Source organism: Diabrotica undecimpunctata, chromosome 7 (genome assembly GCF_040954645.1).
Source record: "Diabrotica undecimpunctata isolate CICGRU chromosome 7, icDiaUnde3, whole genome shotgun sequence".
Classification (NCBI taxonomy): domain Eukaryota; kingdom Metazoa; phylum Arthropoda; class Insecta; order Coleoptera; family Chrysomelidae; genus Diabrotica; species Diabrotica undecimpunctata.
The window spans coordinates 128,957,337-128,970,065 of record NC_092809.1 but is presented as its reverse complement, the minus strand read 5'-3'; the positions used below and the strand labels follow the sequence as shown (position 1 = coordinate 128,970,065).

Sequence of the window (12,729 nt, the reverse complement as noted above, 5' to 3'; positions counted from 1 at the left end):
CTAAGATCCATACGAAAATTCCGGGCTGAAGGACGGCCCAACTTCTACCTGGATGAAACGTGGGTAAACTCAGGTCATACTCTAAAAAAAATTTGGTCAGATAAAAATATATTAAGCTCCAGTCAAGCCTTTATGGAAGGTTGGTCTACTGGTATCTCCCTACCTTCTGGTAAAGGCAGTAGATTAATAATTTCTCACATTGGCAGTGAAAAAGGATTTGTTAAGCATGGTTTGTTGGAATTTCAGTCCAAAAGCACAAAAGACTATCACGAGGAGATGACAGCTGATGTTTTCGAAGAGTATTTTGAGCAGATGATTGAACACATACTACCAAATACAATTATAGTATTAGATAATGCACCTTATCATTCACGACTAGTAGAAAGACTTCCAACGACTGCGTGGAAGAAACAGGATATTCTTGACTTACTGCGGAATAAGTATCTACCTTACGAAGATGGAATGGTAAAAGCAGAACTTCTAAAAATTGCCCGGCAACACAAATCTAAGTTCAAGGAATACGTAGTTGACAAAATGGCGGAAAGTCGAAACATTACAGTCCTTAGACTTCCACCCTACCACTGCGAAATAAATCCAATTGAACTCATTTGGGCACAAATGAAAAGTTATGTGGCTAGAAAAAATACGTTATATAAAATACAAGCTGTACGTGAATTGTTATACGAGTCTTTACAACATATTACAGAACAAAACTGGAAAGATGCAGTAAGGCATGTAATAGAAGAAGAACAAAAAATGTGGGATCTTGATAACATAATTGATGCGACCGTAGAGACACAACCGCTAATTATTAACCCTCAAGATGACTCGGATTCCGAAGTTGATCCTATTTATTTTGAATTTGAATAGTTTTCTAATCGTAATTATATAAGGTAAGTAATAATAGTTGTAATCGTAAAGTATTAAAGGGGAAAGGCCCAAAATGTCGCCTGTCAAAATGTTCAATGTATTTTAAATGTACCCATTTTTTTTTCAAATCCTGAGAAAACTAAACAGCATTTTTAAAAAATTTAAAGGCAGAATGAAATATTTTTTAGAATAAATAAAAAGTTTCTTTTGCATGCAATATTTTCAATTAAAAATTATACTATATTTTCTCTTTTATTTTCACCCCTGTTACATAACATATTAAAATAAACATTGTAGAAGTTTTCAGGGACTTTCTGCCCTGAGTAATAATGTAATCTTTCATTCTGCGTTTAAATTTTTCAAAAATATTTATTAGTTTTCTCCGGATTCGAAAATAATGGATACATTTAAAACACATTGGAAATTTTGCCAGGCGACATTTGGCGCCTTTTTCCTTAATTAAATAAATGTATCTTTTACAAATGGCAAGAAACTTTTTATTTTTGAATAAAATAAATAAGTTTTATTAAAAAATACAATTTACATAAGTACAATTTAGAAAATATATTTATTTAGTTCAAATAAATGTTTCAATTATATACTCTACGACACTGGTCGTTCATCTCTAACCATTCCAAATACCCCCGTAATAGGATTATAAGGTATTGTATTCCTTCAGATATAAGGTGGGTTAGTCGAAAACGTCTTAAACCGTCAGTTTTAGGTTGGTTTTTACTATTATATCGTATTACCTATCCTCTCTGTATTTCAGTTTTCTAATTAGGGTTAAACTTGTAGTGAGCTATCAACAAATTGTGAACCGACTGTAGAAATTGATTGTATTGGCATTATTGATTGTCTTTCTATTTTTATCTACACACAAAACCGTTTTTTATTTATTTGTTTATTTGATTTGTTTTAGTTTAGTCCCGCAATATAAAACGTATATTTAGAAGATTACAAATCTTTTAAATTTTATTGAATTGACAAAAAGGTGTACAGGGAATTGTCGACAACTGCAAAAAAGTGAAATTTATTATGGTATTTTTCCAAGAATAGCCGTAAGGTAAGAAGTAACAAAAGCACTGTTCACATTTTCGCAATCTTAAGCTATACCTGAACAACCCTGAAATGGTTGTAAATATTTTAAAAAAGTCTTTGTTACACACTTCTTTATAAAATTAGCAGATCAACAAATCTTTTAGATTCTATTTTGCCAAGTTTTACAAGGTGTTTTATTAACTCGTTTCATTTAATATTGGATAAGCTCGAATGGTAATAACCATGAGTAGATTAATAACCATAATAAATAGAAAAAACAATGTCAAAAGCAGTGATAAAAGGTAAAAAGAAAAACTATTATAACGGTTTTTTTTCTGGAACTAGTTCAGCTGTCAGAGATTTGACCTCTAAAAATCATACGAACAAGCTTAATTTTGCTGACAATGTTAATTTTGGGACTTTCAAAAAGATAAATAAAGTTTATAACTCCTACCCCGGCTTCCCCCTTAAACTAAATAAAATTTATCACTCTTACTGACCAGACGTAGTAGAATATCCATTGCTACCATTGCTACCACGGAACATTACCATGTTATCTGATGTAACTGATATATTCTGACTAATGAGAATAAATAAAAACTAAACACTGAGCCTGCTTCTTTAGCCAGACTGAAAATATTTGTCATTATTGGGGGATATATTATAAATTTTAAGTTTATCCTACTTTATTTATTACTGAAATGTACTATATAAATTTTGATTTTATTTACTAAAGAAAGATGTTTGAACTAAAATTTTCGCCCGAGCAGGGACTTGAACCCTGGACCCTTGGATTAAAAGTCCAATGCTCTACCGACTGAGCTACCCGGGCTAGACATCAATGTTTTCTCAATAAATTTTCGGTAAAGTAACATTTTTGTTTGATGACCCAGGAAAAAACTGGGTTTTTATAAAAATTAGTTATTTAGCTATATGTGTCTATATTTTATTTGAACACAAATGATTTAATTATTTTCGTATAAACCTTATTATGGATTAAATTAATTGTACATTATCCAGTCGTCGGAAACGAAAATGCCACTGAACTACTAAAAATTATAAGAACAGGCTGAATTTTGCTGAGAATGTCAATTTTGAAATCACAAAAAAGATGCAAAAAGGTTGCCACTCCTACCCCCGGGATTCCTATTAAAACCGTCCTCATAGGGGTAGGGGGGAAACGCAAAACATCAATTTACCAAGAATCTGTACGCCGTACAAAAACTGTTTTAATTAATAAATGTAGCTGAGATAATTGTGAATAAAAACTTTTATTAAAACTTTTTCTGTAGAATGAACCATTCTCTCAGAAACAACGCTTGAAGCGACCGTCGATTTTGATGTAAGTTAAACGCGCGAAATCAATGTTGAATAAAATTTATATCACCTCGACGGTAAAAATTCGATATCTTTTGATCAGAGTGTCCTATCGACAAAAATTTAAGGTGAAATGTGCAGCTTTCGTATTAAATTTTTGCATTTTTCCACAACTGAATGCTGTTTTTATAAAGCTGTTAAATAAATAAACGTTCCGCGATTTTTGCCATTTTTATGAACGATTCTCATGAGATCAGTAAAATTTATCACTTCCCTTGACCGATACTATATAATTTTCATTGTTTGAGCCTAATCTTTAAAAACTATAATATGAAATAGCGATTTTGAGTTAAGACAACAAATATGGGGCAAATGAAATATGCATAAAAGCGCTTAATTTAAACTTTCACATTACAAACGATCTAAAACATTTAAAACTGTTTCTTTTCGTGTATACAAGTACGTTTTATGAAACTACACATTTTTGGCTACAAATTCCATCCAATGCTGTCTTCGTGGAAGCATTTCCCGTGACATGAGATCGTTTTTAATAAGTTGAAATTCAGCGTTTTTAGGCATATTTTGAATGCCTTATATTTGTAATGCCTCTAACAATAGAAACTCCAAAGCGACCTGTCAATGATTTTGATAAATTTTATTGAACTCACGACAATCATAAAAAATGGCAAAATCGCGCAGTTTATTTATTTAACAGCTTTATAAAAACTGATATTATTTGCAGCAAAATTCAAGCAATTGCATACGAAAGCTACACTCTTCATCTTTAAACTGCATTTTGATTTTTGTTGATAGAACACTCTGATCAAAGGATGTCAAATTTTTATGGTCGAGTTCATACAAAATTTTATTTAAAAACTTGATTTCGCGCGTAACTTACCTCCAGCCTTATGTCTGAGAGAACGGTTCATTCTACACAATAAGTGCTAACAAACATTATTGTTCAAAATTACGAGTATCTCAGTTATATTGCTTGTTTAAAACATTTTTCTTCGGCGTACAGATTCTTAAATCGGTAAATCGATGTTTTCAGTTTCCCCATTTACAAGAGGATTTTAGGGGAAGCCCGCTGGTAGGAGTGGTAACCTTTTTTGTATCTTTTGGGGTCCCAAATTGAAATTACCAACAAAATTCAGCTTGTTTGTCTAGTTTTTAGATGACTGGACTATCAACAAAGTCCAAAACATTCGCCCGAGCAGGGACTTGAACCCTGGACCCTTGGATTAAAAGTCCAATGCTCTACCGACTGAGCTACCCGGGCTTGGCTACAATGTCGCTGGATCAATTTTCCAGAAATATGGATACTTTTGATATAAAAATATTATCCTTTCGAAAATAAAATCCCTGTATGCAGATTACAAATAAAAGTGACATATCTTGGGTTTGTATATTTCTATTAGTTGGTTTATTAAAGTAGAAACTGTATTATTTTAACTAATACATAAATCGATCATATACTTGTTAATTGATTACTTTTTTTTAGATTTTAAAACAAAATAATTTTTAATAAAAAGCATCGCCCGAGCAGGGACTTGAACCCTGGACCCTTGGATTAAAAGTCCAATGCTCTACCGACTGAGCTACCCGGGCTTGGCTACAACTTTTTCTAAATAAATTTTTGGTAAAATGACATTTGTTTTCACGGAAAAAAGTAGGTTTTTATAAAAATTAGCAATTTATCTATATTTACATATGTATTTTAATTGCAGACAAATAATTTTTCCTATAAACCTTATTATATATGGAGTTTAGTCGTGTGCGTTAAATTAATTTTTATGGTACATTCAACAAGATCCAAAAAATTCGCCCGAGCAGGGACTTGAACCCTGGACCCTTGGATTAAAAGTCCAATGCTCTACCGACTGAGCTACCCGGGCTTGGCTACAATGATACCTGAATAAATTTTCGGCAAAATGACTATTAGTTGCATCCGAAATTATAAAAGTTTTTAAAAAAACATGATGCCACAATTATTGTAGGTAAATTGTAATTTTTTTTGAAAAAAACTTACATATACCTATAATGTGTCCTCTCCACACAAATCATTTTTCATATATAAACTTTATTGAATATTAAGGAGGGCTTGCTACTAAACTAATTTTTCATATCCTAGTAATTGGGCCATTATTTCACTAATAGACCAATAGTAATAAACTAACAACTTTATCAGATGAACAACAAGGATTCAGATCCGGAAGATTCTGCGTAGACGCCGTATTTGTACTAAGCTAAGACAAATCACAGAAAAGGCCATCGAGTACATATGTATGTTTTATAGACCTGACATAGGCTTTCGATCACATCCAAGTCAAAGACGTCTTACACCTGCTGTATAAAAGAAACATACCAATCAATATTATACAAACCATCGAAAACATCTACTTAAATAATCGAATACAGGCAAAGATAAATGGAAAACTAACACACTACCATACACAAATACCAGTACAAAGCGGAGTCAGACAGGGTGACTCGTTAAGCCCACTTCTCTTTAATATAATAATGGACGAAATAATACAAGCAGTACGTAAAGGTCATGGTTACATAATGGGGAACAAATAAATTCAAATATTATGTTATGCAGACGACGCTGCATTAATTGCCGAGACAGAAGACGAGCTCCAAAGATACACATCTTCAACATAACAGCCAAGAAATACAATATGATAATATCAGCAGCAAAAACAAAATGTAACATCTACATACCCACTACGATGTAAAATCGAAATTGATGGTAAAATAATAAAGCTGGAAGCAAGGTTTAGATATCTGGGAATAAATATAACTAGTTACGGATATGTCGAAGAAGAATTACGACAACAAAGCTTAAAAGCAAGTAAAGCGGCGGGATCTCTTAATGACACAATCTGGAAGAACAAACACCTAAGACAATACACAAAAACAAGAATCTATAAAGCAGCAATTAGACCTATATTAACATACATGACGAAGACAAGACCTGACACATCTATAGTCTAATTTTATGAACGAGAGAGTAATTAGCATAATTTTAACTGGTACCTCCGACCACTCCATGGGCGTGCTCAAGATTAATTGAAAAATTACTTTGAATAATTGTAAAAAATAAATGAATTATTTCAGTGTTATAAAGTGTTATGTGTATGTAAACAAAAGTGACCTCTTTTATCACACACTATATTAGAACTGACTGGCCTACATTAAAAAGGGTTTTAAAAAATTCACATTTTTTTTAATTTTTAAAAATTACAAAAGAGAAAAAGAGTTTTTAAAACCGTCTAAGGTATGTTAAATAGATGAATAAAAATATTAATATAAAACTTACAGCTACTTGTTACAAATCCAAATCAGATTCTGAAGATGAACTTTGAGAACCAAGATTTATTATAACTGGCTCGATCATTTTATCAGTAATATTGTCCAGCTTCCACATTTTTTCCTCTTCTTTAATAGTGTGATTTACTGCCTTTTCCCAGTTTTCAGGTTTTACATTATTTACGGCCTCCAAAAACAACTGTTTAATATCATGAATTTTAAAAGTGGTATTTTTTCTTGAAACTTCACTCTTTATCTGTGCCCATACCAGTTCAATCGGGTTTAATTCACAATGAATGGTGGGGATCTAAGTACTGTCATTCCACGATTTTTGGCAATTTCATCAATTTCGTATTTTTTAAATTTTTCTTTATGAAGGGCACACAACGAATAAAGTTCCTTTCTTATAAATCCGGGATGGTACGTAATATTTTTTGAACTCAGCCAATTCTGCAAGTCTTTTTTTAACCACTTGGTTGTGGGCAGTCCTTCTATAAGTCTGGAGTGATAACTTGCATTATCCATTACTATTGCACAGTTCTTAGGAAGAAGATCTATCATTTGTTCGAACCATTCTTGAAAGACATCAGCGTTCATGTCTTCATGGTAGTCACCGGTACGAGTTGATTCAAAAGTTAATAAACCACCTTCAACAAAACCGTCTGAACTGCCAATGTGTACTATTATCAGCCTGCGTCCCTTTCCTGATGGTGGGTTTAAACCAGTAGATAAGTTATTTACAAAAGCGTGCCTTTGACTTGTAACAGTTTCATCCTGCCAAAATTTATTTGGTGTATGACACTCGTTGATCCATGTTTCATCAAGATAAAATATTTTTCTTTTTTGGTTTCTCATTTCCATTATGGTTCTTAGAAAATGTCTTCTCCATATGACAATATCGCTTCTTTCTAATAAAATAGACTTTCTGGGATTCTTTTTCCGGCGGAAGCCTATTTCTTTTAAAAGTTTCCATAACGTACTTCGACTCATTTCTGGGTAATCCTTATCATCTCGAACTGAGACAAGAACTTTATCCAATGTTGGAAATTCTTGTCTAAAGAAGAATTCATGCACTTTCCGTCGAAGTCCTTCTCTAAAATGATATTCTATTTGAAATTTTGGTTTCCCTGGAGCATTACGTGGCATTTGAAAACTACCACATTTCTCTTCTTTAATAACTCTGTAAATCGTAGATTTCCCAACACCAAGTGTACTGCTAACTAACTCAACGGTCTCATCAACACTTTCACATAAACGTTTGTCTGTAAATGATTTAAAACAATTAAATATTAATGTTTTTTCATTAACTGTTAAAGGACCAATTTTTCGGCGTTTACACGGCACTTCCAAATTTTCCATAACACTAGTATACACAATAAACTGCACCTTGCAACTGAAGTACCTACTTTTAGTGAACTGTTAAGAATTTTGAATACGCCACTTGGACCTTCCTACAAAATGGAAAAACCCACTATCACATTTTCTGTGGAATAAGTTTAGAAGGTAATTATCTAGTCAATTACTGTCGTAGATTCCTGGAATTAAAGAATTAAATGTTTGATTGTTGAAACTCTTACTTCGTGGAATGCACTCATTTCAGATAAAATAAAACGTTTTATTTTATCTAAAGAATTAAACTTTATTTTGCAAATAGGTAGGTACTTATTAAACTTTTATTGGTTATATATAACCAATAAAATAAATATCTTACATTTCTTGCAAATTCATTAGTACCTGTTAACCTCCATCACTCCGACAGTGGCAACCTTATTTAGGGATTAGTAACCCTCACAACTATTGTATTCTATTCTGCTCCAACCTTTATACCTGGTGGTCATAGTCAATTTAAAATTGTTTTCCTATATACTTCTGTAAACTTGTTGACAAATATCTGTTTTTCATTGAGTCACCCGTATCAACAGTTTAGGGATTTGCATACATAATTTATTGTTTTATTACTCTCTCATACATAAAAATACACTATAAAACGAGACGACTACTAGAAACAACGGAGATAAAAATACTTCGACGAATATCAGGGAAAAGTCTGTTGGATAGGGAGAGAAGCGAAAACAAAAGAAGAGCATGCAATATAAAAGACATAAATGGATGGGTGACAAAACGGAAACAGAAGTGAAACGAACACATTAGTAGAATGGCAGAGGATATGATAGTACGAATAGCACGCGATAAGTCACCACATGGACGAAGAAGTATTGACAGACCAAGAAAAAGATGGTGGGATAATTTAAACAATTTAGGAGGCTAATATTGAATAAGAAACAGGCTTTAAAGCTTATATACAAGAAGGAAGAAGAAGAAGACCAATAGTAATATAGGATTTACCTTGCACCATTCACCATTCACTGACACCATCGTAAAAATTGAAAAATCATGTATGATATACTGATGTATCCAAAATATTATGAAAAAGCTCAAGTGGCAGTAAATAGGTAGAATTTCGAGGTATCAAAATCGTAAACAGCTCAACTGCCTTTTACGTGGGATATGTGTCATGTCTTGTTTTAGTGTTTTTCTTGGTCGTTGGTTTATTGAAACGGAAATTATATTATTTTAACTAATAGATAAATCGATCATGTACTTATTAATTGATTATTATTTTTTAAATTTTATTACAGAATAATTTCTACCAAAAAGGTCGCCCGAGCAGGGACTTGAACCCTGGACCCTTGGATTAAAAGTCCAATGCTCTACCGACTGAGCTACCCGGGCTTGGCTACAATTATTTTTACACAGAATTCAGACTATATAAATTTGATTTGATTGCTATCTATAACTAAAATGATATAGAAGCAGTTGGATCCTTAAGAATATCGGAGTATGTGGATTATTTCTATTTTTTCAAGACTATTTCAAGACGGAAGTTCTCCCAGTGTCGTAGTAAGTATTTTTATAATTACCTAATTCATTGAATTATAATATGAATTACATTATGAACACACGGCCTCTGAATGACATCTCTGAGCGTATCTAGAACCACGGATTGCTTTGAAGACACATCTGAAACAATACACTATTATAGGTACTTCAGGGCTTAACTTATATTTTAGTTTTGTTTAAATTCGTTGAATGTATGCCTTATAATCAATCGTTTTTAATTTATAGTTCACATAAATGTATTTTCTTTACAATTATGGCATAAACTAAATAACAAATTAATAAGAGCAAAATTAGTCCGACTATTTCGGGTTCGGGAAATCCAAGAACAATGTGAAATATATATCCACACATATATGAAGACATCCACAAAGATAAAACCATATCTTAAATCACATTGACTAAAAGAAAAAAGAACCTCCCATTAGCCTGGATTGTCCTCCAAACCGAGGTCGTCACTATTAATTCACTCTCCGTTAAGAAGAATGTACAGCTTTATAGCACGCACACCTAATCCATTTTACTAAAAACATGAGATAGACAAACATAGATACAAATGCACACTTACTTACTAAAAAAAAAAAATAGAACATGCAGCTACAGACGCATCAAATAGTTCAAATAATTCAGTATTAAGACGACTAAATTATCCGACAAATCCTGCAAATCGACTATCAAATGATGAAGTTTCGGACAAGAAGAGGAGCTAAAACACCAACCAATTGCGGAAGAGAAAAAATAAGAACAGGTCATTAAGCAATGCATTTATATGACACAGAGACGTAAAAATTGTAAAGAAAATAATTTTTATTTTATAATCTTTTATTATAATAATCTTCTTTCTATTATAATAATCGTAAACACTTATGGCAGATACTAAAAGAAATTGGCGTACATCAACAGTGAATTTTGCTTATAACTAAACTATACGAACACACTACTGGAACAGTTAAAGTACTTAATACACTCTCAAACGAAGTCCATCCAAAACAAAGTGTTAGATAAGCGTGTATGTGTGTACTGTCTTCACCATTATCTAATATATATGGGGAGTATATTGAACTATTTTTCTAGAATTGAAGTCTAAGTTATTAACTTTATTTATTATAAAATGTTTTAACACTTACGACAGCGCTAATCGCAGTGTTCTCTGCATTTGATGATCCCGAAGATCATCAATAAACGTTTGAATGGCCAACTTTTCCATCATGTCTTCGGCAGCTGTTGGATAAGCATATCGTACTAATCTGGCAATATCTACCTCATATTCTTGAAAAGCCTCATCTCTCTTTTGTCTTCGATTTTTAAGCTGCGACTGATAATTCAGGTGTTCAAAATCATCCGTCTCCTCTACGGCTATGGTCTGAAGCACATCTAAGGCATCTCTTCGAAAAGCGATAGTCAGGTTTACAGCCTTTTCTTTTTCAGACCATCCATTCGCTCTTGCAGCTGATTCGAACTGGTTCATGTAGTTGTTTCATGACGATTTTTCGTCAAAAGTTGGGACTTTAACATGAACAGAACCTCCACTTCCTTCAAACTTCGGTCGTGTTTCCAAGTTACATTTCGTCTCGTCTTGTTTCCTCTTTCTGCTGTCCTCCATCTTCCTTTCCATCTCTTTCCATATCTTTTCTTCGAAGGCCAACATATCGGCAGCACAGAAGTGACTTTAGAGATTTCCAAAGATATGTTAGCAGAAATTTTGCTTTCTAGAAAAGAAATTTCGTTAGAAACTTTGTCTTCTAAAGAAGCGATGTTACCAGAAACTTTGGCCACATCACCAGAAACTTTGGCTACATCAGAGGAAACTTTCGAAATATCGTCAGAAACTTTGTTCTCTAATGATGAGATGTCACCAGAAACTTTGTTCTCTAACTTCGACCAGATGACAGCAACATGTTTGTCTTCAAATATATAAGTTTTTGGGTCCAAACCTTCTTCCTCCAAAGCGTTCTTTAGTCGTTGGAATAAATCAGTCTTTTTTCCGGTAGAAGCTAATTCTATGTCTCTAAATGTCCTCGAGATGTCTTCTTAAATTCGTAACCGTGAGCTCATAAATCTTAGTCATTTTCACAATTTGTTTAAAATATTCCACTTTTGACACCAATGAATTATTTTTATAATTTTAATTTATTAACTTTATTTATTATAAAATGTTCTAACACTTAGTTTATTAAAGCTTTTATTTAATTTATATACAAGATTACACTAATTTATTTTTCACTGACACTATTCTAATTTATATAATTTATTTACAACATTGTTTTCGCGTGTTACAATTCAAACTCGACTCGATACAATTATTCTTTTCAGATTAACTTACACAATGAAAATTCCTCTATATATATTTATTAACCGTTTTTCTGGAGTTCCGTAGAATCTTGGTGACCTTTCTTGAACCTTCTCGAACGACATGGAACCAGACAGGTTTTTATCGGAGGGGGAACCGTGGATATTTACCTACTACAAAATACTTGTTAGTAATATGTTTACAGCTTAAATATGAGTCATATTTATCGTAACAATATTATGAGAAGACCGCTTTAAGGATGGGCATCTCAATAAATGGCCGAAAAATAAACAACCTACGTTTTACAGATGACACAGCCTTCTTGCAAATAGTCTTCTTCTTCTTCTGGTTCCTATCCGTTTCGGATGTTGGAAATCATGACCTTGCTCGCTGCGGCTCGAAACAGCTCCGTTGAGGTTTTCTTAAACCATGTTCTTAAATTCCGCAGCCATGATATTCTCCTTCTACCGGGTCCTCGCTTATCTTTGACTTTACCTTGCAATATAGACTGCAGCAGGGAGTAACGGTGCTGATTTCTCATAATGTGTCCCAGATATTGCAATTTTATGCGTTTGATCGTAAAATTGCAAATAGTCAAGAAGAATTAATTGATCTCATACGACTGATTGAAAACGAAACAAATATTTGGTCTGGAGTCAAACATATCAAAGACAAAGATCATGACAGTGGATAGACTACATAAAAATGAGAACAGAGAATCTTTTTAATAACAGTTTCGTTAAATATATGATTCGATCAATTTTTACTCACAAGTTACTTTATACTCATGAAAAACTCCTTATAAAACACTCTATTTGTTTATAATCTGCACCGGCATACGCATTCAACAAATGATATTATTTCACTCTTCTTAAATTCTTTCAAGGAAAATTGTCCACATAGTCGCTTTCGTATATTAAACAACCCAATTCGCTGATTTTCTACTACTAAGAGTTCATCGACACTAGCATCAGCGAACGTAATAGAAACAAAATCTTCAG

General features: G+C 32.8%; 1 protein-coding gene and 5 non-coding genes across 6 annotated transcripts in view; all 6 read right to left on the bottom strand.

The window, feature by feature from the left end:
- Positions 1-12,729, bottom strand: part of EMC4 (ER membrane protein complex subunit 4) — a 359,992-nt gene that overhangs the window by 243,005 nt on the left and 104,258 nt on the right. The window lies entirely within an intron of this gene.
- TRNAK-UUU (transfer RNA lysine (anticodon UUU)) lies at positions 2,671-2,743 on the bottom strand. Its single transcript has one exon. It is a non-coding gene; the product is annotated as a tRNA-Lys (tRNA).
- TRNAK-UUU (transfer RNA lysine (anticodon UUU)) lies at positions 4,435-4,507 on the bottom strand. The gene has a single exon. It is a non-coding gene; the product is annotated as a tRNA-Lys (tRNA).
- On the bottom strand, positions 4,764-4,836 carry TRNAK-UUU (transfer RNA lysine (anticodon UUU)). The gene has a single exon. It is a non-coding gene; the product is annotated as a tRNA-Lys (tRNA).
- Positions 5,051-5,123, bottom strand: TRNAK-UUU (transfer RNA lysine (anticodon UUU)). The gene has a single exon. It is a non-coding gene; the product is annotated as a tRNA-Lys (tRNA).
- On the bottom strand, positions 9,201-9,273 carry TRNAK-UUU (transfer RNA lysine (anticodon UUU)). The gene has a single exon. It is a non-coding gene; the product is annotated as a tRNA-Lys (tRNA).